This window comes from Macrobrachium nipponense, chromosome 24 (assembly GCF_015104395.2).
Source record: "Macrobrachium nipponense isolate FS-2020 chromosome 24, ASM1510439v2, whole genome shotgun sequence".
Taxonomy (NCBI): Eukaryota; Metazoa; Arthropoda; class Malacostraca; order Decapoda; family Palaemonidae; genus Macrobrachium; species Macrobrachium nipponense.
The window spans coordinates 65,791,131-65,807,134 of record NC_061091.1 but is presented as its reverse complement, the minus strand read 5'-3'; the positions used below and the strand labels follow the sequence as shown (position 1 = coordinate 65,807,134).

At 38.9% G+C, this 16,004-nt stretch overlaps 1 protein-coding gene and 1 long non-coding RNA gene across 3 annotated transcripts in view; one reads left to right on the top strand and one right to left on the bottom strand.

The window, feature by feature from the left end:
• Positions 1 to 16,004, bottom strand: part of LOC135205709 (myoneurin-like) — a 406,587-nt gene that overhangs the window by 23,394 nt on the left and 367,189 nt on the right. The gene's annotated exons all lie outside the window — the stretch shown is intronic.
• Positions 1,207 to 6,520, top strand: LOC135204224 (uncharacterized). The gene is made up of 2 exons (XR_010312138.1): positions 1,207 to 1,917; positions 5,701 to 6,520. It is a non-coding gene; the product is annotated as an uncharacterized LOC135204224 (long non-coding RNA).

Here is a 16,004-nt window from a genome sequence, read left to right as displayed (position 1 = left end):
CACCAAAGATCGGGCAAATAAATATCTGAAAAGCAACGAAGCACCTGAAGAAAACTCCCAATATTGGTCAGAAGCCAGCAGGAAACGAATTGAGCTCTTTGCTAGTTTGTTTCTCTAAGTCCCGGATAGTGGGCAGAATCTGTTCATCTACACACAAATGATAGCAGTGCCACCTTGTGAATTTTGAATTTTTAAGCTGCCGTAGGTTAGGAACCAATAGCTATGTAACATTTGGTAAGTTACTTAAACATATAAAGATATAATACTGACAACCACTCATGAAAAACCCTGACAAGAGCGAAAACAACGCAGACGTGATGCAGAACAGGTGAACTAGACATTCATCTGGGTCAGCCAAGCAATCTTCTTCATTTTTTTTTTATTCCAATGCCGACTTGCAAGCTGGTGCAAAGATATGGCTATCTTTACCAGTAGGTAGAATTCATCACAAATAGTATAAATGAAGTATACTAAATGCATTCTTCTGCAGAAGATAGCTCTGCTATTCATTATGTTACTCATACCCCCGAGGAATCAAACTGTTAATTACCTTACATATGACAGATTCTGAACTGGAAATGTTTAGTAATGACTATGTGAAAAATACACTCCTATGGAACCACAAAGGAAAAAATGCTTATAAAATAATAAAAAAGGTTAGCTTTCTCTTTAAATGACTTTTAACTAGCTTTAAGGTAGTTATGTCTCACAGACAATTTATCAATTATATCATCACTAATTTCAGATCTGGGAGAAGTAGTGAATATAAGGACTTCAACTAACAAGTATATTTGATTTCCTTTGCTTTTTCTCATAGTTACAACCAAATGAAAATACTAGTACTCTATTCAGCACATCAAATGGTACCTTGGGAAATCAATTCTTAAATCATAAAGGACAACAATTACCAATACTACTGCATCAAGTACTGTAACAAAAATATGAGAAGAGCAAAATAATTACAGGCAGTCCCGGCTTACGATGTTCCGAGGTTACAACGCTTTTCAATTATATTCAACAGAAATTAATTCCAGGTTTACGACACGTTCCAGGGTTACGATGCTTACGATGCCGATCTGATGGAAGAAATATGACTCCAAAAATTCTAAATAATCAATATTTAGAGGTTTTTTGATGAAAAATGCAATAAACATGCAGTTTACATAGTTTTTATTACACCCAAAGCATTAAAAGTAAGGTTTTCTTAGGATTTTTTTACGTTTCCGGCTTACGATGCGTCTCAAGAACGGAACCCCTGTCATAAGCCGGGCACTGCCTGTACTGTGACAAAAATGAGAAAAGCAAAATACCTTGGTTGCTCTCTTTACAAATTCCTGTGAACAGGTAAGTATCAATGTTTTTAAATGACACTTTCATACTTTGACTCAAAATAAATGCTTATCCTTTGGTATCATAATGGTATGAGAAAATCTTTTTTGTCATCTGATATACAAACTTATTTGATTTTGTAATTATACTATGTATGCCGACAATAACATCCTAAAATGGGAAGAGATCCTATGTGTATCTGAAAGCTGCATTGCCATTACTCCCTGGACAATATCTGAGTTGTAGACTTATGCAACTCTTTTGCTTTCCATACCTGAGGTAAGGTCCCTTTTTTAATAGCAATCTGACCTTGCAGAGGAAGATTCCAGTTCTTTATCTGTTGTCCAAATTAACATCTCAATTGAGCTAAATGGGAGGGTGACATTGACAAACTAATATGTGTTGCCTGTATAGTAAATGCCCAGGTTCTTAAACTTATCCAAATCATTTCCATTTTTGCAGGTGGGACTGGAAGTATCTAATGAATGGACAAGAGCTGGAAAGAGACAGGAAACAAAAGACATGGAGTACCCTAGTGTGGAAGACCAAGGTGGTGTTTACTCCCAACCTGTCACACACCTGCAAAGGGTAAGTGACAGATTTCCACCTGGTCACATTCATGTCAACAGTGTACTTACAAAGGCATCTCACACAATCCACTTCAGAAACACTTCCTGCTAGACACCAAAGAGAAGCCTTTCAGTAGCCTTTTCTGTCCTTCAAGATTCACCATGAAAGCAAACCTGAAGACTCTCATTCAGAGGTACACGGGTGAAAAACCTTATGCCTGCAGCTCTTCCCTTACAGGACTACTCATCACAGTGCTTAAAAAAACCATTCCTTGGGGCATACATACTAACTTGTAGTGGATGATCGTTCATAGTGCAAGATCAGACATTTATGCTACTTTATACTTCTTACTCGAATCTGCCTTAAGTGCACCGATGAGCATTCAGGGACTAACCAGCAAGTCTTCCCAGAAGCATTTTTAACCTTACTGAGGCCAATTTAAGTATCAGAGAGTAATTTCTGATTATGAGTTTTTATACTGTAAGAGTTTTTTATGATATTCTGAAGACTTCATACAGGTAAAAAACTGTACTTTCTTATTTCTTCTGGAACATTACTGAAATGTTATCTTATTCTGATATATACAGAACATTGCAAGCATTATAGCAATTTAATTTCCCACCAACACCACTTGTTTATTTTGCAAAAACATGATCTGTGGAACATACAGTATAATTAATTTGAATTATTTTTTCATGGCTTTATAAGTTTTGTTAGAATATTTCGTAGGGTTTTTACTCATTCATTTTGGGGAATTGTTCCATACGAAGTATTTATCATGAAGCATACATTGAAAATTCAGTATAGTAAATTTCTAAAAAGCCATTACAATGATCTAGTTATTGGGGAAATTGAAAATTTCACGATTTTTCATCAAAATTCTATAACAGATGTTTCGTCAAACCAATGAATTCTTTTTCAAGTCCAAATGTACACAGAAAATGTAACAGCATTTCCCTACAATGTAACTTGTGCTACTTTCAATAATATTTTGAAATACATATATGTTTCACAAGCATTTTCACGGTATTGTTGTGAAGAAACTATCTACAACCCATGAAGCTTTTCAAGTGTGTGCAAAACTAATTTGCCTTCACCTTTTTCCTTACTATTGTCCTGTGTAATTCACTGTAATCAAAGAAAACAGTATGTACATACCGAGCAAATCTGCATCATAATGATGACCTTTTGTACCTATGATGATAACTTTACTTAAGGAATCAATCACTTAGTCACTTAATTGATTGCTTCTTTTAACAGTAAGATAACTAAATAGGGAGTTTGTGTTGTGTGACATAGAACGAGATGGTGTGATTGATAAGCACAGCACCTCAGAAGTCAATGAGAAGGTGCACAGTTGCATGGAACTGTGCTATAGTAAATGGTGGTTTAATTGTTGGAGCACAATTTTTCCAAAAATGAATATAAGTACTACTTCAGTATGCATACTTGAGAAACAGAAAATGGCAAAAAATAAGGTCATAAATTATGTTAGTACAGAGTGGATGGAGAAGTTACCTGATGGTGAAAGTGTGGTTGGAGGCATACGTACATGACAAGAGAAATGGTTGGAAGTACGTACTATATCTGATACTTACACTATCTGGTTGAAGAAAAAGTAACAGAGGGCAGATTCAACTGGAGGGGAAGGAATGTAAATGTATATTTAAAGTTAATGATATGAAAGACAAGAGCGGAGCCTAAAAGGGGAAGATGGATGAAAACACAGGCCAGGATTTATGACACTATTTATAAGTACCATGCATAAAATAATTCATGGAAAGGATTACTATGTCAGTAAGAAGTGTTTGCTATTACCAACGACTGGTTCGGCTTACGACGTTCCAAGGTTACGACACTTTTCAATTATATTCGTCCGATATTATTTCCAGGTTTACAGCACATGTTCCTGGGTTATGACGCCGATCTGACAGAAGAAATATGACTCCAAAAATGCAAAATAATAATTGAGGGTTTTAGTACAAAAAATGCAATAAAAATGCAGTCTACATAGTTTTTAATACACCCAAAGCATTAAAAGTAAGGTTTTCCTGGGATTTTTGACGATTTTCGGCTTACGCCGTGTCTCAAGAATGGAACCCCCATCGTAACCCAAGGACTGCCTGTACAGTGTTACCCTCCCCGTAACTGCTGAGGATGGGTACCAGACAGCCACCCCTTCCCCCCGCAAATAGATAGAACCTACGAAGAGTTGAAACCCCTATAAAAATGCTTAAAACTGCCTATTTTGTTAGTTAAAACTAAAAAAAAAAAAAAAATTATTATACATGGTTCTTCTAAATAGTTTTATCACAAAAAGTGCATTTAATTAATGATGAAATTGATTTTAAAAAACCAGGAATTTGTGGGTATTTCTCATTTAAAAATATAATGCAAGTAGGCAACTTTTCTGTGAATAAAGGGGGTATATGTTCCAGATAAAAATCCGCGAATACGGAAGTACGCAAGTCCAGAGTCCGTGAATACAGGGGGTTCATTGTACTGGTGCATAAGAAGGATGCATGAAAAGTAAGTGGAGGGATGCTGAAATTAGTGTTTTGGTACAAGAGAATCGTTTCTTGATAGAGTCACTATTAAAAAGATATTGCAAAGAGTTGCTGATGGCAGAAGACAGATTAGAGTATGTGGAAATGCTAAAGAATGGAAAGGCATCCAGCGTTCGCGGGATTACAGATGAGAGCATGCAATTTGGGGATGGCTGTATAATGGAGTGGGAGAGTAATGTGCCTGTATGTGTCACAGGTATGTCTGGATAAGGGAAAAGTTCCAAAGTAATGGGTGAAGGAATACATTGTTCAATTATATTAGGTGAAAGGTTTATGTGTGGAGAGATTGTACAATGTAGGATTTTAATTGAGAATGTGAGAGGAAAAATGGAAGGGAAAAGCATTGTAGCTTTAGACAAGGAAGAGGGTGTGTGCCTCAAGGGTTTTTATAAGACAGTTATATTAGATGTTTTAAATTAAAGCAGATGAAGCCTATGATAAAATTCACAGATATGCCATGTATGGGGGTATGGAGAATGAAAGGTAGAGAGGGTAAGTTTGAATAGCAATTATTTTTATGATGAAAGTGAAGCTTGAGTTAGAATATACTGTACAGACAGGAGTAACTGGTTATATGTAAAACAAGTACAAAGTAAAGTTGTGTCATGTTTATGGAGTCAGACACAAATGATGACTGACAGAGTTATGGTTTACTAAAATTGGCATCACAAAGCAGATGATGAAAGTGCAAAGTTGTCAATCAGGAAAGGGGCCATAAATGATGCTTGGAGTGTCCCACAATCGCAATCATACATTTTTGCTAGTGATAATGAAGAAAACCTGCACAAACTGGCAAAAGAGCTCAAAAGTGGTTGTAATAGAATGTTGAGAGCATTTTAAGAGGAGAAAATTAAAAAACGAACAATAAAAAATTAAGGCTATGAAGGTACCAGGAAGACTGAGAAATTATGGTCAGTGAAAGAACGTACTGATAGTGGTTGAGTCTTATAGGTATTTGGGAGTAAATGCAATAGATGATTGTAGGGTAAGAGAAGTCACAAAATAAGTAAAACCCAAGTTTGAAAGATCGTAACAAAAGATTTGGGGAGGAGTGTCTATTTGGCCTTCTATGGGAATGATTGCAGTACTTATCCCACAGTCTAATGAGGCTCCCAAGCAAACTGGAATGGTAAAAAGATCAGACTGACAAACTGACAAATGTTCGAACTGTGTACTGTAGTTCCAGTAAAAGCCGAAGTTTTTACACTCATGGAAATTGCTTCTGTCTTCACAGGTGAGAGCTGATGCATCCAACAAATGGACTAGAACTGGACAGAGACAGGGAACAACTGACAGTGGGTACCTCAGTGTAGAAGACACAGGCAACATTTACTCCCAGAACGTAGCCCATGAGCATGGGGTCAGTGGCGGATTTGCACCACATTTGGGTGTAAAATTGTCACCTTCCTGTCCACACTGTCCTTACATGGCAGCCTCTGAAAGCCTACTTCAGACCCACATCCTACAACACACTAATGAAAGACCGTTCAGCTGCCCATTTTGTCCTTCGAGGTTCAAAGAGAGAGCAAACCTGAAGACCCACATTCGCAGACACAAGGGCGAGAAACCTTACGCCTGCAGTCTCTGCCCTTACAGAAGTGCTCATAACAGCGATCTTAAAAAGCATTACCTCAGGCATGCAAACAAATAGTGGCCCTTGAATTGCAATGGATGATCAGACTTCTGCAGTATGGTGTATTAGTTATTATATGAATGCTGTGTGTGACGTGACGATAAGCATTCAGCTTTCACGACTTCGTTTATGTACCAAGAGTTTAGATTTTGTTTAGTAAAATATATACGTATATTTTTTTTTCTTTACTGTTTTCCAATACTATACTGCCAGTATATTTTGATATTCATCATGAGTGCTGAAGCATAACAGCAGTTTGTCAATAACTTACCTTACTGTTATATTCTTTATGGATGCAGATGCATAGGATAATTTGTGGAGAAATCTTTTTCACAGTTTGATGGAGACAAGGAATTTTGTTCTTTTCCTTAAAAAATATAATTTCTCAAATAAAAAAAATTAGTTTTAATAAAAAAAAAAACATACCTCACAGTGCCCATTTTGTTTGTTACAAAATTCTCCCAGACAAAAAGTTTAATATCAACATGAAAGAGGAACAACAGCTCCAACTCAGGTAAGTTGTTTTACAGGGAATCAAATGAAAAGAAAGCTTAGTTAGTAAAAGGGTAAGAATGAAGTTGCAAGTGATAGTAAAAGTGACTGAGGAGGATATAATTAGAAAATGACGAGTCGCCAGGAGTCGATTGCACATCAAAGGTGCAACATGGGGTGGCAATGTGATTTAGAGGTTGACCAAGGTTTCTAAGGTACAGCTGGATTAGGGATCTGTTCTGAAGGAATGGGTGAGAAGAACTGTTCTTCAGTGTAAAGGCTTGGTCATGTGGAAAGAATGGTGGACAGTAAGATGGTGAAAGTGTGTGCAATTCTGTGGTATGTGTGTATTTAATAGGAAACTACAGTGGCACCTCAGCCGAAGAGACACCTTGGGGCCTAGCTGTGCTGATAAATAATAAAGACCAATAGTTCCTAACCTAAGTAAACTGTACTTGACACTCAAATTTTGCTTTAAGAGATATATTTCAAAATGTATCAGATCTAGAATGATAGTAAAATAATCATAATATAATAGCTGAAGTGCAAATATCCACTAAGCTTAGGTCTATTAAGTGAAGATTACTGCCTCTTAACCATGTACTGAGTCATATCTTAAGCCTAAACCTATTACTGGAGTGGCCACACATCTTCCATTATGGTTTCTCCCATAGGAGGGGACAGTGTTAAATATACCTTAGTTTAACCAGACCACTGAGCTGATTAACAGCTCTCCTAGGGCTAGCCTGAAGGATTATATTTCTTTTTTTTTTATGTGGCTAGGAACCAATTGGTTACTCAGCAATGGGACCTACAGCTTATTGTGGGTTTCAACCCACATTTTACATGTATCAAGAAATGAATTTCTAAACACCAAAAATAAATTCCTTTGGTTACACATTGGCATAAGCAGCAGGGAGCAAATGCGGGCTACCAAATTGATAGGTAGGTGTTGAACCCACTAGTCCAATGACGAACTGGCTATCATCAAAAAAAGGTTATGCAATAGAGAGGGTCAATAAATGAGCATTACAGCTTGTGCAATTGGAAATGATGGAGGAAATATTTTTCCCAATAGGAATAGTTTTGTAGCAAGCAGTAAGGTTTATGCAAAATATGGCATTTGACAATGAGCAGTAAAACTCACACAATACAAGAATTTTCAAAATAAACAGTTAATGACATGCTATTAGGATAAGGTTAATAGTGAAGACCTGGAAGCGACTTGGAAAGTGTATGAACCCAAAGAAATTTGAGAAGGGACCAGCAGAGCTTACAACAGAGGGAAATTTTGAGTGTCCTGGAATGTGTACAAAAGAGAGGCTTGGGAGCATGGAATATAGTTTATGCAACCAGTGGAATTAGGAATCAAGCAGTGTGCTTTGTGCAATAGCAGAGTTCTGGGACTGGGCAATAAGGATTGCATGAAAGGAAATGGGATGTAGAGCAATTTGGTTTAATGGCTCTGTTTCTATTATTATATTATCAACATTAAATTTTTTTTAGGAGGACATTCAGTTGTTCTTTTATAAAGTCACTTTCTTCTGCAAATTGAACTTAAAAAGTATGAAAGTGATATTCACTGCAATGGACTGTTAATTGTAAACTACTCATTACTAAACACAATGGATTTGTTATGAAATTTCAAGCACAAGGCACATAACAACCACCAAAATACTAATCAAGTGAGCTTTTTTATTTTTTGCATGCGTTAATTTTAACATAAAACTGCAAAATTCCTGGATCATTCTCTTACTGAAGCCGTTCTCATTTTGCAGGCTTTGATGGAGGGTCTCCCTGACTGGGGAGAAGCAGAGATGCGGAAGAGGAGGAGGAGGAAGAGCCAAGGAGGGAGTCCACAATGGTACTCCTGTGGGATCTGCCCCTACAAGTCACCGAAGCCCTGCAACCTCAGGCGGCACATCATGACACACACGGGCGAGAAGCCCTTCGAGTGCCCCCTGTGCCCTCTGAGATTTGCTCTGAAGGTCAACCTCGACACCCACGTCCGAAGGCACATTGGCGAAAAGCCCTTTGCTTGCAGCGTCTGCTCTTACCGAAGTGCTCATAAAAGCGATCTCAAGAAGCACATGGCGAGTCATAACCGCATTCAGTCATAGTCAAGATCAAGGCCACTGTGAAATAAATTGGGCAGATTTGGAATTGTAGGTAAAATGTACAATGGCAAAGTGTGAAGATTCAGATGCGTTAAATATCTATTAAATGTTATGACTTCCTACATGATTGCTCATTAAGCTTGCTATAATGCTGGGAGAGAAAAAGTTAATTATATCTTAGTTCAACCAGATCACTTGAGCTGATTAACAGCTCTCCTAGGGCTGGCCCGAAAGATTAGATATTTTGACGTGGCTAGGAACCAACTGGTTTCTTAGCAACAGAACCTACAGCTTATTGTGGGATTCGAACCACACCGAGAATTTCTATCACCAGAATTAAACTCCTCTGATTCCACACTGGCAGAGTGGGGAAGCGAACCCAGACCCTGAGATCAGTAGTCAAGCATGTAACCGACTCATCCGACGAGGAACTGAGAGAGAGAAGGCAACCTCAACATGTACGCAAAAAATGAGTGTATGATTTCAGGTCTTTAGACTTTGCCTTTTTCTTCCAGGGATTTCCAGGCAGACAAAAATGAATCCACAGTTTTCTTAGTCTTTAGTAAAGCTACTGCTTGAGTATAATGGTTGCTTAAAACAGTATATCTTAGTGTAAAGGACTGCGAAGCAGAATCCAAATGCTATATAAAGCTGAAAGAAAGCTCAAGTCCCCACAACATTTTTGAGAATCACTAAGCCTAATCATTTTCAAAGCAGCACCTGTGATTAATAAAAAACAATCTTCAAGACAATCACATAACCATGCTGTCTGGCACCTTGAAGCATAGCGTAGTCCTGCAATATGTAGACAACATTTGCTGTAAAAATGGTGTCACATGCAAATGAGCGCACTCAACTTATCCACCGAGTTCGTTATTAAATGTGATGTCAACAGAAAACAGGAAATATGCCCGAGTTGCCACCTCACTCCGTGAAAAGTAAGCCATTGGGTACAAGTCAAGTGAATTTAGGGTCAATGGAACAGTTTCCCTTAGGATGTTATGCAACTGGAAACTCAAAACTTCAAAACATGATGCAAGGCATTATGTACTACCCTAAAGCAGTTCTCCTTGTATCTTATTATTTACTTACATTTTTATCTTATTTATTAATTTGTTAATTTATATTTTCTTTCCTGATAACTGAGCTCTCCCTCTGTGTTCCCTATTACCTTCTCTTACTTCTTTCAAATCAACGCTGTATTCTTTGGAAGCCTGAAATTCAAGTCAATGGCCTCTGTGGGCCTGTTCCATATGAATAAGGTTCATCCTCTGAATAATAATGTAATAGTGTTCCCCCTGTATTCGCGGGGGATGCGTACCAGATTCCCAAACACCTCCCCCCACCCCACGAATTGCTAGAACCCACGAATAGTCGAAACCCCTATAAAAACTCTTAAAATTGCCTATTTTGTTAGTTGAAACTCAAGAAAAACTCACTAAAAATGTTTATACCTGGTTATATTAATTGTTCTACCACAAAAAGTGCATTTGATGATGAAATTGATAAAAAAAAACAGGAATTTGAGGATATTTCTTATAGAAAAATACAGTGAATACATGAATTTCCCGGGAATAATGGGTAGATATGGTCCATAGAGAAATCCCTGAATGCGTGAGTCTGCAAATGTCAAAAATGCGTTATGGGGGTCTACTGTAATAATATAATGATAATAATTAATAATATTAATAGTAAGTATCAGGAGTAAGTGCAAATGAAATAACTTCAGTTACCACTGGAGTGTCATAAGCTCCAAAAGCAGTTGTATATTGAACTGAATATAGAATTTAGGCCACAGGCCAAGCACTGGGACCTGTGAAGAAGTCATTCAGTGCTGAAACGGAAACTGACAGCAAAGAGGACTGAAAGAGGTAACAGAAGGAAAACCTCAAAGCAGTAGCACTTTGACATCAACTGTTAGGAGAGGGTGGAAAGTAAGATGGAAGAATGAACATCATCGGAGGTGTACAACATAAGGAATGAAAGGGGTCACAGATAGGGGCCGAAGAGATGCTGCAAAAGGACCTTAAGTAATTGCTACAATTCACTGCGGGAGGTGCACTGGCGGCACTATAGCCCCCTACAGGGAAAAATAAAGATTTCATGGACAAAATTATCATATGATTATAGTAGAAAATAATAATGGTATAATTACAGATGAAATGTGATCATTTTGGAGGCGAAGTTTCGTAGAGAATCATGTGCATGAAATACTGAATATTGATGATAATTTGATGGCAAAGTGATTCACAGAATCACTGGTATTATAATTTCATGTGCTAGAATAACTTCAAAAGGAAGATGATCTTCTTCTTCTTCTTCTTCTTCCCAGCTTTTTCCCATTTTTATATGGGGTCGCCGTTTCGGATGAGCCGTTTCCATCTATTTCTATCTTGCACTTCTGCCTCATCAATTCCCTTCTCATGTAAATCTCCTCTCACACAGTCCTTCCATCTCTTTCTTGGTCTCCCTCTCTTTCTTCTTCCTTGCACCTCCACTCCCATAGTATGTCTCCCAGCGTGGTCCTCATCTCTCCTCAACAGGTGTCCATACCATCTCAGCCTCCCCTCCTGCACTTTCTTTGATACTTCCACCACCTTAGTTGACCCCCTTATGTAGTCATTTCTGATCCTATCCACTCTTGTTACCCCAGACATCCACCTAAGCATTCTCATTTCTGCCACATCCATCTTCTTCTGCTCTGCTTTTCTCATGCTTGCTGTTTCCGTACCATACAGCATTGCTGTTCTTACCACCGTCTTGTGAAATTTTCCTTTTAACCTAAGCGGCACTCTTTTGTCACAAAGAACTCCCGAGGCCGCTCTCCAGTTGTTCCAGCCTGCCTGTACCCGATGTTTTACTTCTTCTTCCATACTTCCTCCAGCGTTAACAAAGATCCCAAATACTTAAACTTATCAACTCTCCTTATTTGCTCTCCACCAAGCTGAATACTTTCTCTATCATCCCCTCAGTGGTGGTACACATATATTCTGTCTTGGATCTACTTATTCTCATTCCTCTGTCCTCCAGTACTTGTCTCCATCTTTCCAATTTCACTTCCAGATCTTCCTGCTCTCTGCACACAGAACAATATCATCCGCATACAATATGTTCCATGGTACTGTCTCCCTTACTTCCTCTATTATAACATCCATCACTATGTTAAAGATAAATGGGCTCAGAGCCGACCCCTGGTGTAATCCTACTCTCACCTCAAAACCTTCTGTCTCCCCAACACTGCTCCTCACTCTGGTAAATACATTCCGGTACATCTCTTGTATCAATCGCACATACTTCTCTGGCACCATCTTCTCCTCAGGCTCCTCCATACCTCTTGTCTCGGACTCTGTCATAAGCCTTTTCAAGGTCAATGAATACCATATGTAGGTCCCTTTGTCTTTCCCCGAATTTCTCCATTATTTGCCTCAGACAAAATATACCATCTGTTGTTCCCCTTCCCTTCATAAATCCCATCTGCTCTTTACCTATTTGTACTTCTTCTCTCAGTCTAGCATCTATCATCCTTTCCAGTATCTTCAAAGTGTGGGACATCAATTTAATGCCCCTATAATTACCACACTCTTGGACATCGCCTTTCCCTTTAAAATTGGGATCAATATACTCCCACGCCACTCATTTGGTATCTTTTCCTGTTCAAGGATCTTTATCATAAGATCGTACAGTATATCCACTCCTTCATCTCCTAATGCTTTCCATGCCTCCACCGGGATCATGTCTGGTCCGGTTGCCTTCCCATTCTTCATCTTCTTCAGTGCATTTAGTACCTCTTGCCTAGAAAACCTCATTACCATGCCAATGTTCACTTGCCCATCCTCTCTTATTAGTCTATTATTTTCTTCATTTAACAACTGTTCGAAATATTCTTTCCATCTCTTCACAATGTCTTCCTCCTTTCTAAGCACTACACCCTCTTGATTCTTTATTTGTTTGATGTGTGTTATATCTTTGGTGCTCTTATTTCTAGCCTTTGATAGCTTCATCATCTTCTTTAATCCTTCCTTTGTCCCCAGCTCATTATACACATCATCATACGACTTTGCTTTAGCTTGGGCTACCACCTTTTTCACCACCTTGTTTTTCTCTCTGTACCTATTTCTGTCTTCCACTGACTGTGACTCTTCCCATCTTTTCTTTGCCTCCTTCTTATCTTTTACTACTTTCTCAATGTCTTCATCCCACCACCAACTATCCTTTTCTTCCCATATGATACCAGATGTCTCTCCTAGCAGCTCCTTTCCATGCCTTCTTATTACTGCTGCATTTCGTGCCCACCATTCTTGAACATCTTCAATCCCTATATCAATATCCTCCAAAACCCTCCTCTTAAACTCTCTCTTCTTATCCCCTTCCTTCTGTAATTCGTACCATTTAATTTTCCTTATCCCTTTAGCTTTGGTTTTTCTTTCCCTTTTCAACTTCAAGTCCATACATAGCAGCCTGTGTTGGGGGCTACATGGTCGCCTGGAATAACTTTGCAGTTCTTGACCTCCACCAGATTTATCCTTTTATACAAGAAATAGTCTATCTGGGAGAATCTTCCCCACTCCTATATGTTATTAGGTGTTCCCTTTTCTTCTCAAAAAAATGTGTTTACTATTGCCATGTCGAATGACACAGCAAAGTCCACTACACTCTCTCCTTCTGGGTTTCTCTCCCCAATTCCATGGCCCCCATGCACCCGCCCAATCGCCTCATTTTCACTTCCGACATGGCCATTCAAATCTGCCCCAACTATCACCCTCTCATGCTCTTCCAGTTCTTGCATTATTCCATCCATGTCTCTCCAGAAATTTCCCTTCTCTTCTTCTGTGCAACCAACTTGTGGTGCATATGCGCTTATAATATTCAGAATCTCTCCTCCATAACATATCTTCAATTCGATGATACGGTCATTCTTCTATGCACTTCTATTACCGAGTTCTTTAGTTCACTAGACAGTACTATGCCAACTCCATTTCTACCTTTTTGTTTTATTTTGCTCCACTATAATATAGCTTATATCCATCTCCCAACTCTTTAGCTTTATTTCCTTTCCACCGCGTTTCTTGCACACACACAACATCTACTTTCTTTTCTCTCATCAAGTCAGCCAATTCTCTACCTCTCCCAGTCATGGACCCAACATTTAGCTGACATACTCTGAACCCAATGTGAGCTCGCTTCTTTAGCTGCACCCGCTCCTGATGCAGTAGCCCTCGCCTTACCACAGAGTTAGGGCGATGTCTCTGTGCGTCGTTTACGGAGTACGCCCTAGCATTACCTCTTTCCATATTTCGGCTCATTCCATTTTTGGTTTTGGCACAGATTTTTACAGCCAGATGCCCTTCCTGACACCAACCCTCCCTATTTATCCGGGCTTGGGACCGGCACCCATAAGGACTTGGTTGCCCCCCCAGGTGGCTAGGTTCAAAAGGAAGATGATGTTTGGTTTTTAATCACTTGCTTTTAAGTACAGTTCAGTATATCTTAGTTTAACCAGACCACTGAGCTGCTTAACAGTTCTCCTAGTGCTGGCCCGAAAGATTACATATTTCTATATGGCTAAGAACCAATTGGTTACTTAGCAATATTGTGAGATCTGAAATGCATTATATCGAGAAATGAATTTCTAATCGCCAGAAATAAATTCCTCTGATTGCGTGTTGGCAGAGCAGGGAGTGAACTCAGGCTACCAAATCGGTGGGTGAGCACGTAATCCACTCGTTCAAAGAGGAACCGATTTCTAAATACAGCATTCCCCGACTTACAGTGGCCGTTCCGTTACTGTGGTGTGGTGTAAGTCGAATTCCACCAAAGTCAGTCCTTATAAATAAATAGGCACCGTAAGAGCTGATGACAGCGCCGTAACTAGATACCTATTCTTGATAAATGTATCTGAAAAAGTTCCATACGATCAGAATGCCATAACTTTGGGGCGGCCTGTAATTAAATTCAAATGAGACTTGATGATTATGAGTTGCTTGTATAACATAGACACACTGGATAGCTTTACAATCTCGGTGCTACTTGCAAGAAATAATAAAACTTTCTATGTAAAGGATAACTTGGTCTTATACCAGTACAAGCTTTTTAATTCAGAAAACCTTCCCCAGTAAATTAAAAAGGGATATTTGACATTACATCAAGCACAAGTCACTTAAATATGAAACAAGTAAAAAATGTGCCAAGTAAACTTTGGCGCAATAGTTTTCTGTACAGTTAGTAATGGTCTTGGTACAATGTTGTGCGAGCTGCTCCCCATGAATCTTTAACCACATCCGCGCGGAGGCCTGTCTAATATCGTTGCCAGATGCATGATTATGGCTAACTTTAACCTTAAATAACATAACAACTGCTGAGGCTAGAGGGCTGCAATTTTGTATGTTTGATGATTGGAGGGTGGATGATCAACATACTATTTTGCAGCCCTCTAAGAGTCGGTCCTTCCTTCCACACCCTCTTTTCATATGTGAGTAAAATTCCCTCCAAGACTTGAAAAAACAAGAGAAAAAGAAGGGATTTCGAGGGATAGGGAGGGAGGTCAATCATTACAAAACATTGTCAGCTTAACGAGCCTAACTAGAGACCTTACCTTACAGACCTTACAGTTCGTTCGGGTTGCCCCAGGTCCCTCAGTGTGAGGCGCCTCTAATGTCTACCAGAGAGTTGCTAGTACATCTTCCGGTATATTTTGCATCTTCCAATCAAGGAAAAAATGCAATTATAGGCGATACATTTGCATTTTTTCATAAACTTCTGAATATTAGTTCCTCACCTATTAACAGAATAACAAATATAATTACGAGAATTTTTTTTATTCATTTTTCCCTAGGGCTCGCGCCTCCCCTGGAAATTGCTGATGCGCCCCAGGTTGAGAACCACTGCTCTAGCCTCAGTAGTTTTTAAGATCTGAGGACGGACAAAAAAGTGCAGACAGACGGACAAAGCTGCCACGATAGTTTTCTTTTACAGAAAACTAAAATTAATAAAATACTTTACTTACAACTAAGAACAGTCCAATATACAATGAATGAACTTCATAAAATCCCGTTATGACTGCAACTCATTTTATACTGCCTAAATGGGTAAAGACATTGCAACAACACTTGAAAACAGGTATTCTGTAAGAACAGAGCACACATTTGATACCCTACTTTGAGTCACCGAGAACCAGAGTGATCACGGTCATATGTATGAACAACGGAATATTCCGTGTCATCAGCAGTCAGCTGCCAGGAAGGATAAAATCCTTAGCACAGGACAACTGGCAATGCCATTCATTCTGCCTCTGTTTAG